This window comes from Panthera uncia, assembly GCF_023721935.1.
Source record: "Panthera uncia isolate 11264 chromosome B3 unlocalized genomic scaffold, Puncia_PCG_1.0 HiC_scaffold_1, whole genome shotgun sequence".
NCBI classification, from domain to species: domain Eukaryota; kingdom Metazoa; phylum Chordata; class Mammalia; order Carnivora; family Felidae; genus Panthera; species Panthera uncia.
This window is the reverse complement of record NW_026057582.1, coordinates 29,316,666-29,336,682: the sequence shown is the minus strand read 5'-3', so window position 1 is coordinate 29,336,682 and position 20,017 is coordinate 29,316,666. Positions and strand designations below refer to the sequence as shown.

The window sequence follows — 20,017 nt, the reverse complement described above, 5'->3', positions numbered from 1 at the left end:
CCAGTTAATGGAGTCCTAACTTGCACGTAAAATGTTGGTCATAAAATTTTATTTTTGTATTTATTCCGGAGCAGAGATTTTAATAGCTTGGTTTTTGAACTGTCTTTCAAATGACTACATTACACAGGAATCTTATTATGATACACTGAAGTAATTGTTTCAGTGAAGAGTCTGTGTTTTTCATCTTAGCAGAATCTAATTGCCCCTCTATTGCAAACAATACAATGGAATTCCTTCATGATAAAATATTATGGACAGTTCTTTGGAAACAATTGTAATGGGTTGGGCCCACATCAGAAAAGGAAAGCTACTGAGAGCTGGTTGAATGCCTGAGAAATTGTGTTCTATCAAACATCTCAAGCAATTAGCCACCAATAAGCCTTGTAAAAATAGATGCTGCCCTGCTCTAAAAACTGGATAATTGCCAATAATCTTCAGCCAGATGGGTACCGCCTTCCTATTACCACCCTACAGTTTCCTTCTCAGTCTCCCCAGGTCAGCCTGAAAGTTATGCTCGTGTTAGTTGCCTCATAAGGAAGGGACTCAGATGGAAAGGGTGGAGACCTTCTTGTGTAAGGACTCAAGAGCGGTTTCTCTTCCTGTAGGAAGAAGTTCTGAAGATGGGTGGTGTCAGGGAAGGGCAAATGTCACAGTACAACCTGAGCGTTTCACACTGAGGGCTTCTGAGGGCGGGGACTTCGATTTGCAAACTGTTTAAACTGTTCTCTGGAGCAAAAGGCAATGGTACCTTTAGAAAGAATAGCGTGTCACTGAGACGCCAATAGGGTTATGCAATAAACTAGGACTACTTCCTTAGAAATTAGATGTAGGTTTTATAAGACGTTGGGTTGTCAGGGAATCCACAAATATAAAATGGTTTCTACAGTACAAGGGCAGTTTGTGGCTTTTCACGATGATTTTGTGTGAATGTTTTGTTTTGTATACAGTTTTGTCTTTCAGAAATAGTGTGACAGGATAACAGAATGTGCTCCACGTGCAGATGAAATGGCTGGAGCCAGCATCACGGGAGGCAGTGCTCTGCCCAAGGGTATTTATTTGCTGTATTGTTTGTAACTGACTTCAAAACATTCGCGCGCAGACACTGTAAAATCTGCATTAGTCGGTTTTTATCTGCACTTCAGAGGCAGTTAGTTAATATTTGAAAGTACTCTAATCAGAAATTATACAGCAGAGGGATGGTTGATTAGCATTTGAAAGCCCTAAATCAAGTCTATACTCCAGAGATAGCTGGTCGTGGGGAGACTTCAGCACCTTCCTTGTCTCTGATCTGCGTGGTGGGTGTCAGAATTTGGGCGCTGACGGAATGAGGGCTCTTCAAAACGCGTGGATTTGCTGGAAGTGTTGTCTGGGCGCGTCTGCTGTTAAATAGAGTATAAGGATCTAGCGAGGCCAAGGCCTTGTCTCTCGGATCCCAGTTCCAAAGTTGTCATGTGCTCAGATGCTGATTGGAGAATTTCTACGACCCTGCTTTGGCTTGGCAGCTGAGTCTGCTGCTAGCGTATTCACATTTACTTTGAGTACACTTTACATGAAAGAAGCTATCTCAGCACCCAAAAGGGCAGAAATCTGGGACTTCATCGAGCGCACAGGATAGGATGTATGACTCTTTTTGTGCTTATATTGTTAAAGTAGCGTCTCAGGCAAGCTAACTGCGCTGCACGCGTATATCAAAGATATTTTTCAAACTTGCTGCCGGGAAAGAGGCTTCTGAGCACGCTAACTTCAATATTTCTCACTTGATACATACTTTGTAGGGACAAAACAAAAATTGCTTCGATGTTCGCTATTCGTATGATTTTTTAAAAGGAGGGTTAGATAAAGATCATGAGATACCCTGGGAGACTGGTCACAGGTTGCTAAACAGTTCCTGAAGCTGACAGTGGATGGGTTAGTCGATGTATTCTCGGTGGAAAGCAAATGGCTCGCTCAAAATGGGTAATGTCAAGACACTGGAAGGGAGATTGTGTGTTAGGGCGTGTGCAGGGTTTGCGGATGCTGAGGAGGGATGATGTGGTCCTCGGAGCTCCTCAGGGAGCCATTACTGCTCCTGGGACTGAAGGGGCCGGGGAAGGGTAGACTTGAAGACAGAAGCTACCCATGAGGTGCTTTCTGCCAGGAGCAGAGGCTTCCCACGCAGGGGCATAGACCACCCACAGCATCTCTGCAGGGAGAGAATCAAGGCATGTATAACCCAACCCCATTCCGCTGCCCTTTCTGCCTTCCAGTCTCCTGCTGGTGCTTCTCACCGGGCAAGACTCAACCTAAACTGCAAGGCCAGGGAGCCCAGGAATGCAGTCGGGGCAGGCTAGCTTCCAGGGCCCAGGAGGGTGGGGAAAGGTGTGGAGTGGAGCTGGAGGGGCCCATGGAAGATCCAGGACAGTAAATTTGCTAGAAAGGACTCTTGAGCTCATTGAAGTCTATCAGAAAATAGCCTATGTGATTTATCAGGAGCAGTCATTACCTCTCCAAAGTAGCAGCTAATCACTTCAGACCGCAAAGTCCTGCTTCAGTTCAGGGACAATTTTCTTTCTCAGTGTGCGTAGCAGAGATTGGTCTGACCCGGCTTTTATTATAAATCACGACCTAGTAGGAGGCTTACTGCTTCATCTACCTACAAGTGGTGGTGGCTATGAGGAAGAGATTTCCTTCTTGATAGCTCATACTTGTGAAGGATTAGGTAAACTTTCTAAATCTTTATATTTCACATTCTGGTTTTTTTCTCCCCCCCTCATTGTACTTATTGCTGTTCATAGTTACCTATGAGTTTGTTGATCTGTCATTCTACCCAGTGACCGTAATCCATGAAGGCCAACGGCTATGTCTCTCTACACGGCCTACGTGGAGCTTCAGGCAAGTAATAGGTGCTCAGTGATTATTTACTACATGATGGAGTAAATGAGTGAATACTCTGGTTATCTGTCAGCAAGGCAGCATGGTTGAAGCGGTGAGAGTGTGGGTTCTGGAATAAGGAAAAATTAGGCTTGAATGTTGGCTGTACTTAGGAGTTGAGAAGTCCTAGCAAGTTGCTTAATCTCTCAAAGCTGTAATTTCCTTCTCCACAATGTGGTGATTATAAAGTTTAGCCACCTAGATTTACTCACTAAAGTTTGAATCAGACACACTGTTAAGGGCCTAATAGGGCTGGGAACGTGAAAGAAGGCAGTTGGGAACTAGAGGGACACCTGATGCTGTTCCCATACACCTGTTGTTAGTTTTTATTAAAAACATTTTTTTTTTCAGTAAGGGAGGACGTCTTTCAAAAGAGTAAGGATCATTAAAAAAATTTTTTTTTCTCAAAGGAACAACCAGGGCTTGGCATATAATATAAAGTCTTCATCTTTTGGAAAGTTATCGAAATTTCTCTCTTTGAAATGATCATTGGTCACCAGTGTTTAGTTCAATCTAGTGGAAATATATTCAGCGGAGTCTGAAACCTTTAGCATCTGTGAGATAGGGTATCCTATGAAATTGACATCGTATATTCAATAGAAATGTTCCTAAAAATATGGAACACTTTTACTGATAATAACACATTTCAATGCATTCATCCTGTGATGAATTCTTCTCTAAAGTTAAGAATGACCCCAATATTATTGTTTTAAATACAATTCCCTTTAAGCGATGTTAATGTGGGGAAAATATCCGGTGATGTCCTCTGGGTTGGCTTTCGAAGTACCTGTCAGTAAAGCACCCTCTCCCCTTAAAAAAAAAGTGGCCTTTAAATTTTTTTAAAAAATCATACAAGTTGACCATAGAAAAAATAAGAAATAAATGACAAATAGATGCACAAAAGCAACTTTAAAAATGTAAAACCCATCCAGAAGCAAACTTTTCAAGTGTGAATTTGTACTTACGCATTTCTTGATAAACTTTACTAAGAAAATTCTTCATCAGAGCTACTTTTTCCTCCCTGGAGTATCAGTAGGGTTTCACCAGTCTGAGTGAATACTTTTGTAAACTGGATCCCTTTTGCAAATTTCCCCCACTTTCCCACTGCCAGAAAACACTGTTAAGAACCTGTGGGTGTCTCTCCAACATTGACTTTAACTCCTCCACAGTAAGTAAAAACTATGTTGTTTAGATGGAATTGCCCCAACCCCTCAGTTTTAGGGATGGGCACTATGTGGTTTGAGCCAATCCAGGTAACCTCATTTTCCTTTGCTGATGTGATTGGTTCAAGCAACCCAGCTTTAGCGCAATTAACATGTGTTCTTTCAGCCACAGGGATTGACTCACAGGTGATCCAACCAACTGGTAACTTGAAACTTTTGCTGGGAATTCTAGGAAACAAAATTTTCTCTCCTAGATGTGAAACGTGGATATAAAATCTGGAACAGTTTAGCACCCATTAAGGAGGGCAGCCCAGAATATAATCTTTAACTTTTTAAAGATGTAAGATGTAACTGATCATCTTACAGTTGGGTAGAAAGATGGCTGCAATTTTCATCTCTAAAATCTATAAACCATGTAAAGCATTTCATACATTGCCAGCACATGGTAAACACGTGAAAATGTCTAACCCAATTATTAATGTTGTTTCCAATCTGACTTATAGTTAATCTGACAAATAAATTCTTGTCTACGTGCCAATAGACATAGGTTACCTATTGATCATTCTTCTTGCCAATTAATATATACACGTCTTAACAAAGATATCTTAGAGACAATATATTCAGTTGTTGTCACTGGAGCTAATGGAATGGCTCCAGTGGTTGAAAGCTCAGGCTAACATAAAGTGAGCTTCCTCAAAGCTGCTTGGGTCAATCCCCATCCCACTCCCACCTCCTCATCTGTCGGTTGGTCTTGTGCACGAAAGCTGTGGATTGCCTACATAACAGCCATTCCTCCCTGCTAACAGAAATCTAATTTTGTACATTTATTGGTCATATGGATGTTTTAGGGGATTGGATCTTGATAATACCAATTTCCAGGCCAGTGATTGGTTTAGAAACGGGTGTGTCATCAATTCTGGTCAATGAAATGTGAGGAAAGACTTTTTGCAGGGCTTCTGGATGGAACATTCCGTCTCACAGCTTTTGGGTATTGATATGTGAGGAAGTGATGCTTGAGGTTGCTGCAGCCATCTTTCTATCATGATGTGTCAAGCTTGAGACAGAGTCTACATTCTGAGGAGAAAAGCACGAATAACCTAGTTTCTCCTCTTATATGTTATTCTTTTTATTCGGAGAGATGCAGGCTGTGGAAAAACATGAATTGCCCCACTCATTTCGTAGACAAAAAATTCACCAAAGGTTCTTTTGGCAGCTCACTCTTCACGGTGACTTGAGTGGCAGCATATCTTATTGGGTTTAAAGAAAAAGCAAAACCTTTTGTTCCTGTAGGATGTGGAGACTTGGGTACCTCAAAGAGAACTTTGGGTATCTTTTGGCACATTTTACTTAATCAGTACAGTTTTTAAAAATCTGTATACTCACGAAGAAGTGTGAAACTGTTGGGAAATATAAGATTCAGACACGGAAAAATTCTCTTCCTAGGAACAGGGAGGAAAACTCTTGGAACTACAATTTTTGGCAAAGTCAATATAGATAGAGAAATAGAATAGATGCTGTTTCTGGACATGAGAAAGAACATAAATCAAATATATAAGCTTATGTGCCTTTTGCAAGTGAAAGGTTGTGTGGTATTTATTTAAAGGCAGATCACTCCCTCTCCAAGACTAAATGAGGAAGAGATTAATTGAAATCTTAATGGAACATAAAATCGGGCATTGGCGATGTTGGCCTGCAACCATTGTAGATTGACAGATAATGCAGCCAGTCTGTTTACCTTATTGGAATGAGCCCTGGGAGGTGATGTGCCTGCTTCCTAATCTAGGAGTCTAATGTTTGCTTCTTAGATTTTTGTTGACAGGCTGATATCCTGACTCACTGGATCAGCCAGGTCTGAATCCTTTCTCCTTTGTTTCTACCTACAAAAGATATACTGGCCTGGGTCTAGGCATGGCAGGGTTAATTCCAACACTGTATTGAAAAGAACTCCAGGGGCACCTGGGTGGCTCAGTCGGTTAAGCGTCCGACTTCGGCTCAGGTCATGATCTCGCGGTCTGTGAGTTTGAGCCCTGGAGCCTGCTTCAGATTCTGTGTCTCCCTCTCTCTCTGACCCTCCCCCGTTCATGCTCTGTCTCTGTCTCAAAAATAAAAAACATTAAAAAAATGTAAAAAAAAAAAAAAAAAGAAAAAGAAAAGAACTCCAGGAATCTGGGGTGAAGGAAGACCCGCTCCTGTCAACAGCGGTGCTTCCTTTAAAACTGCATTAGGGAGGGGCGCCTGGGTGGCTCATTCGGTTAAGTCCGACTTCAGCTCAGGTCATGATCTCACCATTAGCTCGTGGGTTCGAGCCCCGAGTCGGGCTCTGTGCTGATAGCTCAGAGCCTGGAGCCTGCTTCAGATTCTGTGTCTCCCTCTCTCTCTGTCCTTCCCCCCACCTCTCTCTTTCTCTCTCTCAAAAATAAATAAACATGAAAAAAAAATAAGACTGCCTTAGGGAAATGATGCCTTTTGAAGAAAGCATGTGCAGTCATCATCCTTGCCTCTCTAAATGGCAGTCACCTCTATAATTACCTGACTTCTTTTCCTAGTTGAGCTCCTTGAGGGAAAGGCCTTTCCCTTATGAATATCTTTATCTCCCTCTTCCTGGTATACTAGGTGTTTGATAAAGCCCAGTTGGCTGACTGAAGTCAGCCTATTTTCCAACCTACATTTGGAAAGGTTGCGTTCATTAATAGTAAGGCTCTAGATCAAGATCACTAGGGATTGACAGATTCTACTACATCTGACATCTAGTTTGCTGGGAGCAGATAGAAAGTGAGTGTCCCACTTGGATGAAGGTACCTCCTGAGAGAGAGGTCCTAGGGTCGGTCAGACAAATCATAGCATCAGGCAGCGAGTCTGAATGGTGCTGGGTGGGAGGCCAGGAGCCGGAGGAGTGAATGAACAAGTGGAGTTCTCGTCTCTTGGGATCCCTTGTTACCATTACCACTGCTGAGCATGAGTGTGTCATTGCCGATCCACATAGCCACACGCTAAATGTTAATAAAGCTTCTTTTTATCCTCCCAGAAATTAGGTAAGAAAAATGAGTAAAAGTTCTACCATGGTCTTCGTGTACCGTACTTTTTTGCACATCCTACTGTGAAGACTCCTTGTCTACACATGGATAAACAAGATCAATACAGTCTCTGCCCTCATGGGGTTATGATCCACTGGGAAAATTAGAAACAAACAGGCTATTACAATAGCATAATACCCACATTGAAATGTAGGACTCGATACTTAATATTAAAATAAGTGAATATTAACCGATAGATATTGTGGAAATTAATAAAACAAAACTCCTTTAGAATGGAGTTGGAGGCCGGCAGGGGGAGCTCTTACACCCTAGCACTCCCGGTGACTCCTAGACCAGGAAGAGTGGGATGTGGCCACTACTTTACTATTCCAGCAGGAAGAAGAAAGACTTACCTCCTTCCCTGGCAATAGCCCAGCCAATGGAAGACTGTCACAACTTGCCAATGAGAAGCAATTATACTTCCAACTCCTAATTTCCTCTAATAGACTTTGTGTTTGTGACAGCCATCCCAAATTCCCTGTTTCATTCTTTATAAAGGGGTGTGCTTCTTTGCTCAGCGGGACTTGTCCGTGGTTTTGCAGTAACTTACTTGTCCTGGACTACAATTCTTTGCTATTCTCCAAATAATCTCCTCTTGTTGGCTGTAAGATAACTGGCAGATTTATTTTTAAGGTCAACATGACTTTTTTGTATAATTACACAAAAATATTTCTCAGCCACTGTAGCAGACAATCATGGTTTCTGCTACCCAGAATCTATTTCGTCTTTTTCTAGGAAGGAGATCTTGGGTTTTTTTCTTAGGAAATTATATCCGCTTCCCACTGTACTTTTAATCCATGGGGTTGGGTTATCCCTTCACCAGATCTAGGGATAGGAAAATAATCTCCAGATCTAGGGGTAGGAAAATCATCCAGATCTTAGCAACATTGTATTTGAATCCCTAATCAGCGAGAAGTAGTCATGGGACCCAAGCTAATCCAATCAGAGATAATCCTGGGATTTTTTTTTTTTTTTTTTTTAATGGAATAACCTGGACAAAGGAGTTCTCTTTTCTCTCCTTTTCTCCTTTGGTTCCAGACCTGGAATCAAGTATGAACAGTCAGAATTTCAGGCAGATATCTTCTCCACGAGAGGAGAAAAGGGTAACCAAGATGGAAGAAATGTAACATTCCAGAGGCAAAGGCAGAGAGACTGAGTTTCAATGATGTTTGAGCCCCTGAAAACCTTGGAGACCAGTTTTACCACTGTACTTTCCATTTACGTGAGCCAATAGGTTCTTAAGTTTTTGCTTAAGCCAATTTGCGTTGGGTTTTCTCTCACTTAACAACCAAAACTTGGTACCTAATTTACAAATTTGCAGCTGCTCTCATTTACGGGTAAGCTAACTCTGGTCTTGTCTGATGTCTGAATGGAACTCACCTTTCCAATATCCCGAATTTTTCCTGGATTTATATTTAATATTTGCCTTTCATCCCTGGGCTTTTTAACAATGATGGTGAATTCTAGATACCATTATCCTTTCTCCTCCCACCCCTATTGTGATTTTAGCTTTCCTAGCATGGCTTTTCCTCAGGCTGCTTTGGAATTACATGTAATGCCCACTGAAAGTGCAGATGGCTGGGCCACATGCCATGAAAATCTGAAGATCTGCACTTTAAAAATGCTCCCAGAGGGGGTGCCTGGGTGGCTCAGTCGGTTGGGCGGCCGACTTCAGCTCAGGTCACGATCTCGCGGTCCGTGAGTTCGAGCCCCGCGTCGGGCTCTGGGCTGATGGCTCAGAGTCTGGAGCCTGCTTCTGATTCTGTGCCTCCCTCTCTCTCTGCCCCTCCCCCGTTCATGCTCTGTCTTTCTCTGTCTCAAAAATAAATAAAACGTTAAAAAAAATTTTGAAAAAAAAAAATGCTCCCAGGTGATACTGATCTAAAGTTTGAAAAATAGAGTCCTAACATTAGACAAGGGTCCTTTCTGCTTTTCCCCCAAAACCCATAAGTCACTCTCACCCTTGATCAGTTTCTCTTCCCATCTATGGATAGACTGTAAATGAGAAACAATAGAACGACACAGACTTCTCATTGGCTAGCATGACCCTGAGCTTTCCCTGTCATCCACTTAGCTAGGAAAATTTTCCTGGATGAACCATCTCAAAAGTCAGATCTTTGCCCTTTGGAAATCTGAACTTAGGGGTATCTGGATGGCTCAGTCAGTTAAATGTCTGACTCTTGGGGCACCTGGGTGGCTCAGTCAGTTAGGCGTCTGACTTGGGCTCAGGTCATGATTTCACAGTTTGTGGGTTTGAGCCCCACATCGGGCTCTGTGCTGACAGCCCAGAGCCTGGAGCCTGCTTCTGATTCTGTGTCTCCCTCTCTCTCTGTCCCTCCCTGGCTTGTGCTCTGTCTCTGTCTCAAAAATAAATAAACATTAGGATAAAAAATAATCATCTGACCCTTGATGTTGGCTGGGGCCATGATCTCGTGGTTCACGGGTTCGAGCCCCACATTGGGCTTGTGCTGTGTCAGCGAGAAGCCTGCTTGGAATTTTCTCTCCACCCCTCCTCTCCTAAAATAAATAAATAAACTTTTTAAAAAATTTTAAAAAAGGAAAAGAACGAAATCTGAACTTATATCTTCTAACAAGATACACTGATGTGATCTTCTGTATTCTTTGCAGCTGTAGTTTTTGAAAGGGACACAGAATTTCTAAAACTCAGCTCAAATCAGAGATTGAAAAATATATAGCTAGATAGAACATAACATGATATTTAAATATTTCCCTTTTTCTTTCCCCTTCTATGGGAGGCAGGAGAGGTCTGAGGTTGCCCGCCCTCTCCTCAATCCTGTGGGCTTTTATAGCAGTATAATGTCAGGGTCTTTAAGCAACAAGGATTTCCTCAAATTTGATGGATTGTTGATGACTGTGATACATGAGGCTGAAGGAAAAGTCATGGGACAGACATAGAAGCCAACTTTGAACTGTAAGCCTTTCCCATGACCTGTGCCCCCAAAATAGTAGCTCTCTGCCGGTGACCATCTGCAGCCTTGATCTGACCCTGACCCAAACATTTGGCATGTGGAAGCTGGCCCAGAGCAAGCAGATTAATCTCCCAGTGCTCACAGCCTTTTCTTGGACTTCTGTGTGTCACACAGTGATCACTGTTTAAAAACACTGATAAAATTCAAGAATGTGCCAATAATAACTCCCTCATCGTGGGCTGAGCTGGATTTCCAAAGCACCAGAAGCTGAATGCTGATCCTCCAGGAAAGATGGTGAGCAGGGTGCCATTGGGGGCCCTCAGGACCACCTGACTCCAAACCACAGGACTGGTCCACGGTAGGTCAGGGAGCTGTGGGTGGGGCAGAGTGGATGAGAGAGGACATCTCCCCTTTTACATCAGCTTTTTTTAACCTTCCTTTGCCTTGAAGGTCCGGCTGCTTGTCTCACCATTCCTGTCTCCCCTGATCCCCCATGGAGACAGATTCCTTAAAGCTTCAGGGGTGCCTGGGTGGCTCAGTTGGTTAAACGTTTGACTCTTGATCTCAGCTCAGGTCATGATCTCACAGTTCATGAGTTCAAGCCCCGCATTGGGCTTTGTGCTGACAGTGCGGAGCCTGCTTGGGATTCTGTCTCTCCCTCTCCCTGCCCCTTCCCCACTTGCTCTCTCTCTCTCTCTCTCTCTCTCTCAAAATAAATAGACTTAAAAAAAAAAAACTTCATTTAGAAACCTTTGAGTCACCTGCCTTGACACCATTAATTTTCCCTCTCTGCCCTCGCTCTCTAAACTTCCTCCACAATACAAGTGAGTGTCTAAGACTTCGTTTGCACAGAGATGTTAGAAAAATATGTATTTTTTAACTTAATAGGGAAAATGACGTATGAGACCTTCCATTTGAATCGAGAAACTGAGAGAGGCACTGTGGTTTATGTAGGGACAATTCCTTTGGAAGATCCAGGCAGAAGTCAGACTGGTTTATGATGAAAAAGCACAATACTAATGTATTCCTAGCACTTCAGGGAAATTCAGGGAACCTCCTTCCCCCAGTCTATCGTCTACAGAACATATCCCCAGTTGAATGCAGTAATACTTTCTCTTGGAAAGGACCTGTGCAAGAGAGGGAGGCTTGGGTCTTTCAGGGGATTGATGTTTATTTCCTTCAAGAAATACTGAGTGTTTCTTGTGTTCCAGGCATGATATGAGATATGGAAGATACAAGGATGGGCAAACAGATGTGGTTCCCGTTTTCGTGGAGCTACCATCAAGAGGGGTAACACTAGTAACCAATTAATCATTAAATAAATGTGCAAAGGAAGTGGTGACGAGTGCTGGTAAGGAGAGATCTCCATGGGGCTAGGAGAGGCAATACGAGAAAGGATTTGACCTCGTCTAAAGGGTCATAAAAAGCTTTCCTAAAAAAGTGATGATTGGGTTGAGGCCTGAATGATGAGCAAGAATTAAGTCGATAAAGAAGGAAGGGGAGGTGGGGCACCTGGGTGGCTCGGTCGGTTGAGCGGCCGACTTCGGCTCAGGTCACGATCTCGCGGTCCGTGAGTTCGAGCCCCTCGTCGGGCTCTGTGCTGACAGCTCAGAGCCTGGAGCCTGTTTCGGATTCTGTGTCTCCCTCTCTCTGACCCTCCCCCGTTCATGCTCTGTCTCTCTCTGTCTCAAAAATAAATAAACGTTAAAAAAAATTAAAAAAAAAAAAAGAAGGAAGGGGAGGGAATGAGCTGGGGGCCCTGTGGGGACCTGGTGAAGCACAAGGAGTAAGGACTCTGCATTGGATCAGGGAGAGTGAAGGGGAGAGGGGCTGAGGTTGGAGAGGTCCCAGGGCACAGATCAGGGAGGACCTTGCTTGTAGACCACGTCAAGGATTCTAATATTTATCATACAAGCAACGGGAAGCCATTGAATAGTTTTAATTGGTGATAGTGGTCCTGATAGTGGTGGGGGATGTATTCAGCTTTGTGTTGGAAAAGATTGTTCTGGTGGCCGTGTGACTGGGTGGGGAGAGGGTAGATTCAAGGTAGAAAGAGCAGGCAGAGGGTCTTGTAGCATCCCAGGCAAGTGATGGAAAGAGACATTGAAGAGGGAAAATCAACAGGGCGTGGTGTGTGTGGTCCCCTTATCACCTTCAAGCTTCCTCAAGTGTAAATCTGACAGGAGCCCAAAGGAGCATGCCCGTTGGTGCACGAGAGAGCACGTCAAAGCTAAATTACATTGATCTGAAGAAAGAGCACTGGTGCAAGATCCCAAGGAGCATTTTCCAGCCCTCCTGCCTCTTCAGCATGAGCAGGCACCGAAAATGAAGTGTGAGGGAAGGAAGCAGGCACCCAGGTTATTTTTAGCAAGCTATAGGAAATAGCCAACATTCTAATTTGAATTCTTCTCATTAAAACCCAGAGCCTAACCCCACACAGTTCTTGTTTCTAATGTCGGCAAACTTCTCTTTTTCCAGATAATTGACAATAGGCCCCCACGGAAGTCTTCTCAGCATTTCTGCAAAAATTTAGCAAACATTAGGTTTGACACCATCACCACATTTGCCAAGACAGCAAAAATCCCAGCCGGCAAAACTTCGAGCGTGATGAAGTGGAACAGAGAGGACAGCGCGGAATGAGTGATCATTTCAGGAAATCTTCTAGCAAGAGTTTCCAGTGTTGGGGTTTCGCATCGTCTTTGCAGGAAGAGCGGTACGGAAGGTCCACTCTGGGGCCAGGCTGCGGTGATGTAGGTGGGTTTGCTCCTCCTTCTTTCCCACCTTCCCTCCCTATCCTCGAGTCGTTCCCGGAGTTAAAATTATTTTTTAATATTTTCATTTGATAACAACAGAAACATTTTTTATTCGATAAGTTTACCTGGTATAGTCAGTGTCTGAATGATGGCTGAGCTGGTCTTTAGATTGGTGTGGCAGGCCTTCCACCTGCTTGACCTGGGACATGTTATTTAGCTTCTTTGGGTCTGGATTTCCCCACATGAGATGTGAAGAAGTGTTATACTAGCTCAGCACTTCCCCAGCCTCAGTCATTCGGGTGTCGCCTTCATAATATTCGCCATGTTGTTATTTTTTTAACATTTTTTCTTCTAAATTGATTCATTTGTTTACTTAAGTCTTTTTTTAAACAACAACAACAACAACAACAAAGTCTTGGCAATAATATATGTGAAATCGTGGAACTAAAGTGATGATAACCTTTTTTCTAATACACATAAATAAGCCCATAATTAAAATAAAATGGGTTTTTTTGGCATATATCTATGTGAAATCAACCTACACTCCTCCATGATGATATATGTAGACCCCACTCTAGGAAACTCTAGACAAGCCAAATTCTAAGCTCTCGTGCAGTGCTAACATACTGTTGTTCACATCTGGCCTTACCTACCCCGCCTGGTTTCCCATAGCTTCCTAAAATAAAACCCTAAGCGTGGCCAAATCAATGTCCCTGTTACTCCTTGTAGACAGTATGTGCAAGCTATTCCCTTCATCTAGAATCAATAATTTACTAAGGAAAGAGAAACCATGACCTAAGTAAGAAAGAGCAAATTGGGGAAGTACATGATTGGGCCAAAAGCTACCCTTGACCAGTAGGCCAAGAAAATCCTTAGAGTTGGTTGGCAGTTGGTGGGTGAAGGTCAAGAGTAAAAAGTTGAGGGTTTGGTCCTTTATGGGCTATTTGTTTTCCTTGAAGAAGAGGTTTACCCACTTACAGGACAAATTTACTGGACAAAGTTTTTTTAAATGTTTATTTCTGAGGGGGGTGGGAAGGAGAGAAAAAGAGGGAATGAGGGGAGAGGAGCAGAGAGAAAGGGAGACAGAGTATCTGAAGTGGGCTCTATACTGACAGCAGAGAGCCTAACATGGGGCTCAAACTCATAAACTGTGAGATCATGACCCGAGTTGAAGTCAGACCCTTAATGGACTAAGCCACCCAGGCGCCCCTGGACAAAGTTTTGAGTGCTCCCTGAAGTTCTTCAACCTTATCTAACATACAAAAGAAGATCTACTTGGAGAGTAATCATTATTTGATACAGAAATGTATTAATTCACTTATTTATAATGCATTTTGTGTTAAAAAAAATGCATGATGTGTTTCCTCCATGCTAGGCATTGAACATACAGAGGCCATTAAGATATTTCTCTATCCTCTAGGAGCTCAGGTTTTGCTGGAGACGGAACGTACATGGGTGGGCCCATTGTCCAGGGTACAATGTGCCTCGGGACAGGTAGTGTCAGTTCTGTTGGATCAGGCAGAACTTCCTAAGGGATGTAACTTGATATCTAAGCCAGCGTTGGTTGGGGGGGTGGCCCAGTGGGGATGGAATGTCCTCCCAGGGACTATAAACAGAGTTATAAGATTTTCTGGCATATTCAGAAAACGGAATGCAAGTTAGGAGGGGTGGAACCTACAGTTGCCTGTGTGTGTGTGTGTGTGTGTGTGTGTGTGTGTGTGTGTGTAAGAGAGAGAGAAACAGAAACAGAGTGGTTGACTCCAGCGGTCGTACTTCTCTATTCAAGAAGGAACTGTTAGAGACTTCAACGCAAGTGGGCGCTATGTCCAGAGCTGCATGCTGGAAGCTCACTCAGGTGCTCGCGTGGTGGATAATTGGATAGGGACAAGTTCCCAAGCCATAGGCAGAGACCCATTAAAACACTATTCTAAGGGTCCGGGAGAGAGATGATGAGGGCAGCAGTGGTGAGAGAGAGAGAGAGTAGGGACAGCTTTGAGAGTCAGTGTGAAGGATGGGCTGATGAGAACGGGAGATGCCTAGGAAGGGGTCAAGGTTGCCAGCTTGCTGATTGGGTAGTGGTACCATTCTCACCATGGGGACCCAGCAGGAAAGAAGCAATCTGGGGAAATATGCATTTCTTTTGGAACTGGACCCCTTGGGGCCTGCATGGCAAAGTGATCGGGTATGGAGCACTGACACCTGAGTTCTTTTCCTAGCTCTGTTCCTATGACCCTGTTTCCACTTCTCACCATTTCTGGTGTCTCTTTGTCCCTAAGATGTATGGCCCCCTCTGGCTTGATTTCAGGTCTTGGGGAAAAGAAAAGAAAAAAAAAATATATGTGAAAGCGCTTCCTAAATGTCTTCACAAATGTAAATATTTCTGTCTCCAAGGAAGCGCAAGGTGTAAAAAGCAGAGTCATCAGCACATTTAGCTCATAAATGGGCAGAGTATGTGACTCCTTTGCATCATGACAGAGCACACAGCAGAGACGTCTCTACAGAATTGCCAACATTACTGCTTATCCTTTGGCCAAGATGGCCTAATTTCTATGAGATGAAAGGTATCACTTTGCTTTGCAACGTGACAATTCACCGGACACTGCATCTCTTCGTTTTTTCCTACATCTTATGAAGTCATTTTTCCATTCCCACTTGCTAGGTTGGGCAAAACATCCATCGTCAGCCATAATGAGGATTGGATCACATACAAAGCCTGTTTTTCACGAGTGAGGTTTAAGACATATATGTCCACTCACGAGTGGAGTGAGCGACGTTTACACAGCGTTGGTTTGCAACCGTCTTGGGAGCTTTCCTGGTCAAATCTGAAACTGGCCTCTGTACTCAGAAGGGAGGGAGAGACCAAAGAAAGAGGCAGGCCATTACGGGTAGGTGGGTGGCAATCTCAATAACAGCGATGGGAGCTTACATGTGAGACAAATGGATCCCTGCACCTGCCCACCCAATCTTAAAATGTTATAAAGGGGCCTTCACTGGGTTCAGTCACATATACTGGGCAGGTGTTCTCAATACCATATCACTATCTTAAGGCTACGTCCTTGAAGTAGCCTCTGGGAGTGGGAAAGGCAAGCAGGATGCATATTCCCAGAACAGAGGAAGGAGTGAGGAGCCTCCAACTGGCGGTCATGTCCTTCCGATGACGTTCCCAACACACAGGTAACTAACCGTCCTTGCATGAACAGGGTAACCTAATTGTCCTAGGTTTAGGAAACCCCATCACTAACCTGCTAGTCCAGACCAAGGGCTTTGGAATCTGTCACCCCTAGGGCTGAGGAGAACGGGAGACTGAGGTGCTGATTGATCTGTGCTGGTGGTTAACATGCCCAAGGCAGCTCAGCAGCAGTATCATCCAGACCAAAAGAAATTTGGGAATTACCTTTAATCACTGTTGTGGTCCCAGTTTGCTGTGCGGTAAGCATGCTCCTTATAAATAAGGAAAGTTGAAATATCAACAGTGTGGCGAAGGTCGGTATGGAAGACAAACCCCAGCACGGAACCACCGAGGGTGGGGGCTGGTGAGGAGGGCTGATGGTTGAGTGTGCATGATGCAGCTGAGGTTTACTGCAGAGAAAGGGGGGACAGGAAGACTTCCTCAGGCAAGGAGGTCAGAATGGAGAGAAATAGGAATAAGAAGGCATTTTGAGTTAATTGAAAAGAACTCCGAGATATTTCTTATAAATCGTTCTCATGAATGGAGAAAAGATCAACGCTCTTAGAATAGCGTTTCTGGTCAGGGTATTTTAAATGTTAACTCACCTCCTGGGAGGAGAGAAAAGCTGCCTCTTAGAGCGATATCCCACTGGTGGTGTGTGAGAGGACGGCTGGAGTTAAACATCTGAATACTCTTCTATTTTAATAGCTGCGTGTTTATTTGATGACTATCATTATCTTTGGCAAGTCATTATACTTTTCTATTTAAGGCAGTGGCACAGCACTGTCTGTTAAAATAAATTTGAGGGAGGAGGGGCACCTGGGTGGCTCAGTCGGTTAAGCGTCTGACTCTTGATCTCAGCTTAGGTCTTGATCTCACAGTCGTGAGGTCAGGTCCTGTGTTGGGCTCCACTCTGGGCATGGAGCCTACTTAAAAAATAACATAAAATAAAATACATTTGAGGGGGAAAAGTGAACTGATTTAAAGAAAAATTATTTATTAAAAGAAACAGGAGAGAGAGTATGGAAAAAATAGAAAGGCAGTATTAGAATGACCAAAGCTTGGGAGAACATCAAAAGTTGTGCTCCATTTGGGTGGAGAAGCAGAAAGGAAAGGAAATAATTACCTAGTTTGTAATGGCCCATGGGTAATTTTGCAACCAGTTTACCTCATCACATGGGCTTTTTTCTCATGAAGATTATTCTCTGAAAATGCAAAAAAATCTAAGGAGAGAGTCATATCTTAACATATGATAAACAGGGTTTTTTTTTAAAGTTTATTTATTTTTGAGAGAGAGACAGAGTGCAAGGGGAGGGTCAGAGAGAGAGGGAGACACAGAATCCGAAGCAGGCTCCAGGCTCAGAGCTGTCAGCACAGAGCCCAACGTGGGGCTTGAACTCACGAACTGCGAGATCATGACCTGAGCCGAAGTCGGACGCTTAACCGACTGAGCCACCCAGGCGCCCTGGTAAGCAGGGTTTTTTTTAACGATCTGGCTACACTTGGACCTGGACACGTCTGGAAGGGGAAGGAGATTCCCCCTGCAGTGGGGCTGCAGGGGGAGGTCAGGGGGAGCCCACCCCAAGACAGTTCACCAGCCTTACGATTTCATCCAACTCTTGAGTAGAGAGCGTCCTTGGATGGTGACAGTGCAGTGACAGACAAGTGGGTTGAATTAAAAGGTTCTGAAGGTTTAATTTTAATGTGATGATGGGTACCCTTTGAGGGTAGTGTATGTATGTAGGCCCTGCAGCTCCTAGAACAGTGCTCTGCACATACACGTTAAGTAGCTGCTAAATGGGAGAATAATTGCACAATATTTTACATTGACTTGCAAAAGAGGAGAAACGGGTCAGGTTGGAAGTGATAGATAACGGAGTTCATATCGCATTTCTGCCCTTTGCATGCTGTGCAGCCTTGGGTAAATTACTTAACCTTTCTGAATCTCGTCTATCAAATGGAGCTAATCAGTGGTGCACTGTACATGTTCTACAACTGGCTCCCCAGGAAAAAGAAAAGCTCTGCTTTGTAGCACTTGCGGATTTCCGTAGTGTCAATATTCACCATCAAGCTAACAACCATTTCACAGCTAGCTTGCAAAATTCCTGCCAATCTACAAATCAGTTCTCAGAAACCCCCAGATACAGTTCACCACTGGAGGTCACGATTCCAACCTCACATGGGTGCCAGTCATTCTTGGAGCACTTACTACCTGCTTGGGTGGTCTCATCTAGTTTTTCTTCAATGTTTACTTATTTTTGAGAGACAGAGAGAGACAGAGCGTGAGCAGAGGAGGGGCAGAGAGAGAGGGAGACACAGAATCCGAAGCGGGCTCCAGGCTCTGTCCGAGCTGTCAGCACAGAGTCTGACATGGGGCTTGAACTCACAGGCTGTGAGATCATGACCTGAGCCAAAGTTGGATGCCCAACTGACTGAGCCACCCAAGAGCCCCGTCTCATCTGGTTTTTGTAGCAATGCTATGAGATAGACACTGTTATTATCCCTATTTTAGGGATAAGGAAAGGGGATGTTAGGTGAAGAGATTTGTGTGTGGATACACTTCTAGCCTGTATCTTTCTACTCTACCACCTTGCCTGTTCCTTGAATGGAATCGAAGAGAGGGCAAGTACCACATACAGTGTCTAGCATATAATAGATACTCAGTTCGTATGACTTTCCTTCCCCTCCTTACCATTTCTATAAAATATATGTTGGTAAAAAACGTCTTGGACCAGATCCCAGATATCCCTGGAGTGGTCTTAGGTATTGGGGCAGGAAAGAAAGAACAACATGAGAAACTGTGAAGATACTATAAAATCAAGGGATAGTTTTTGTTTTTGTTTTTGTTTTTTGTTTTTTAATAATGATTTCGTGGGGCACCTGGGTGGCTTAGTTGGTGAGCATCCCACTTCGGCTCAGGTCGTGATCTCACAGTTCGTGGGTTTGAGCCCCGTATCAGGTTCTGTGCTGATGGCTCAGAGCCTGGAGCCTGCCTTGGATTCTGTGTCTCCCTCTCTCTCTGCCCCTCCCCCGCTCACGCTCTGTCTCTCTCTCAAAAATAAACATTTAAAAAAATTAATAAAAACTAATGATTTCAAAAGTAGAATTTAGTGACTCATCACTTACATATAACACCCAGTGCTCATCCCAACAAGTGCTCTGCCTAATGTCCATCACCCATTTAGCCCATCCCCCAACCCAAGACCCCTCCAGCAACCCTCAGTTTGTTCTCTGTATTTAAGAATCTCTTACGGTTTTCCTCCTTCTCTCTCTTTATCTTATTTTTCCTTCCCTTCCCCTATGTTCATCTGTTTTGTTTCTTAAATTCCACATCTGAGTGAAATCATACGATATTTTTCTTTCTCTGACTTATTTCACTTAGCATAATCTCTAAGTTCCATCCACATTGTTGCATATGGCAAGATTTCATTCTTTCTAATTGCTGAGTAATATTCCATTGTATATATATATATACCACAACTTCTTTATTCATTTGTCAGTCAATGGACATTTGGGCTCTTTCCATAATTTGGATATTGTTGATCGTTCTGCTATAAACATTGGGGTGCATGTTACCCTTTGAATCAGCATTTTTGTATCCTTTGCATAAATACCTAGTAGTGCAATTGCTGGGTCATAGGATAGCTCTATTTTTAATTTTTTGAGGAAACTCCATACTGTTTTGTAAAGTGGCTGCACCAGTTTGCATTCCCACCAACAGTGCAAGAGGGTTGCTCTTTCTCTGCAACCTTACCAACACCTGTCGTTTCCTCAGTTGTTAATTTTAGCCATTCTGACAGGTGTTAGGTCGTATCTCATATTGGTTTTGATTTGTACTTCCCTGATGATGAGTGATGTTGAGCATCTTTTCATGTCTTTTGCTCATTTCTTCATGGGATTATTTGTTTTTTGGGTGTTGAGTTGGTAAGTTCCTTTTTTTAAAAAAAAAATTTTAATGTTTATTCTTGAGAGAGGGACATACAGAGACAGAGTGTGACTGGGGAAGGGTCAGAGAGAG

At 43.5% G+C, this 20,017-nt stretch overlaps 1 protein-coding gene across 1 annotated transcript in view; it reads left to right on the top strand.

Moving 5' to 3' along the window:
* Positions 1-10,187: 10,187 nt before the first annotated feature.
* Positions 10,188-20,017, top strand: part of RGS6 (regulator of G protein signaling 6) — a 588,233-nt gene continuing 578,403 nt past the window's right edge. The window contains exon 1 of the mRNA XM_049612524.1: positions 10,188-12,831. The gene's annotated coding sequence lies outside the window, so the exon portion shown is untranslated. The remainder of the gene's footprint in view (positions 12,832-20,017) is intronic.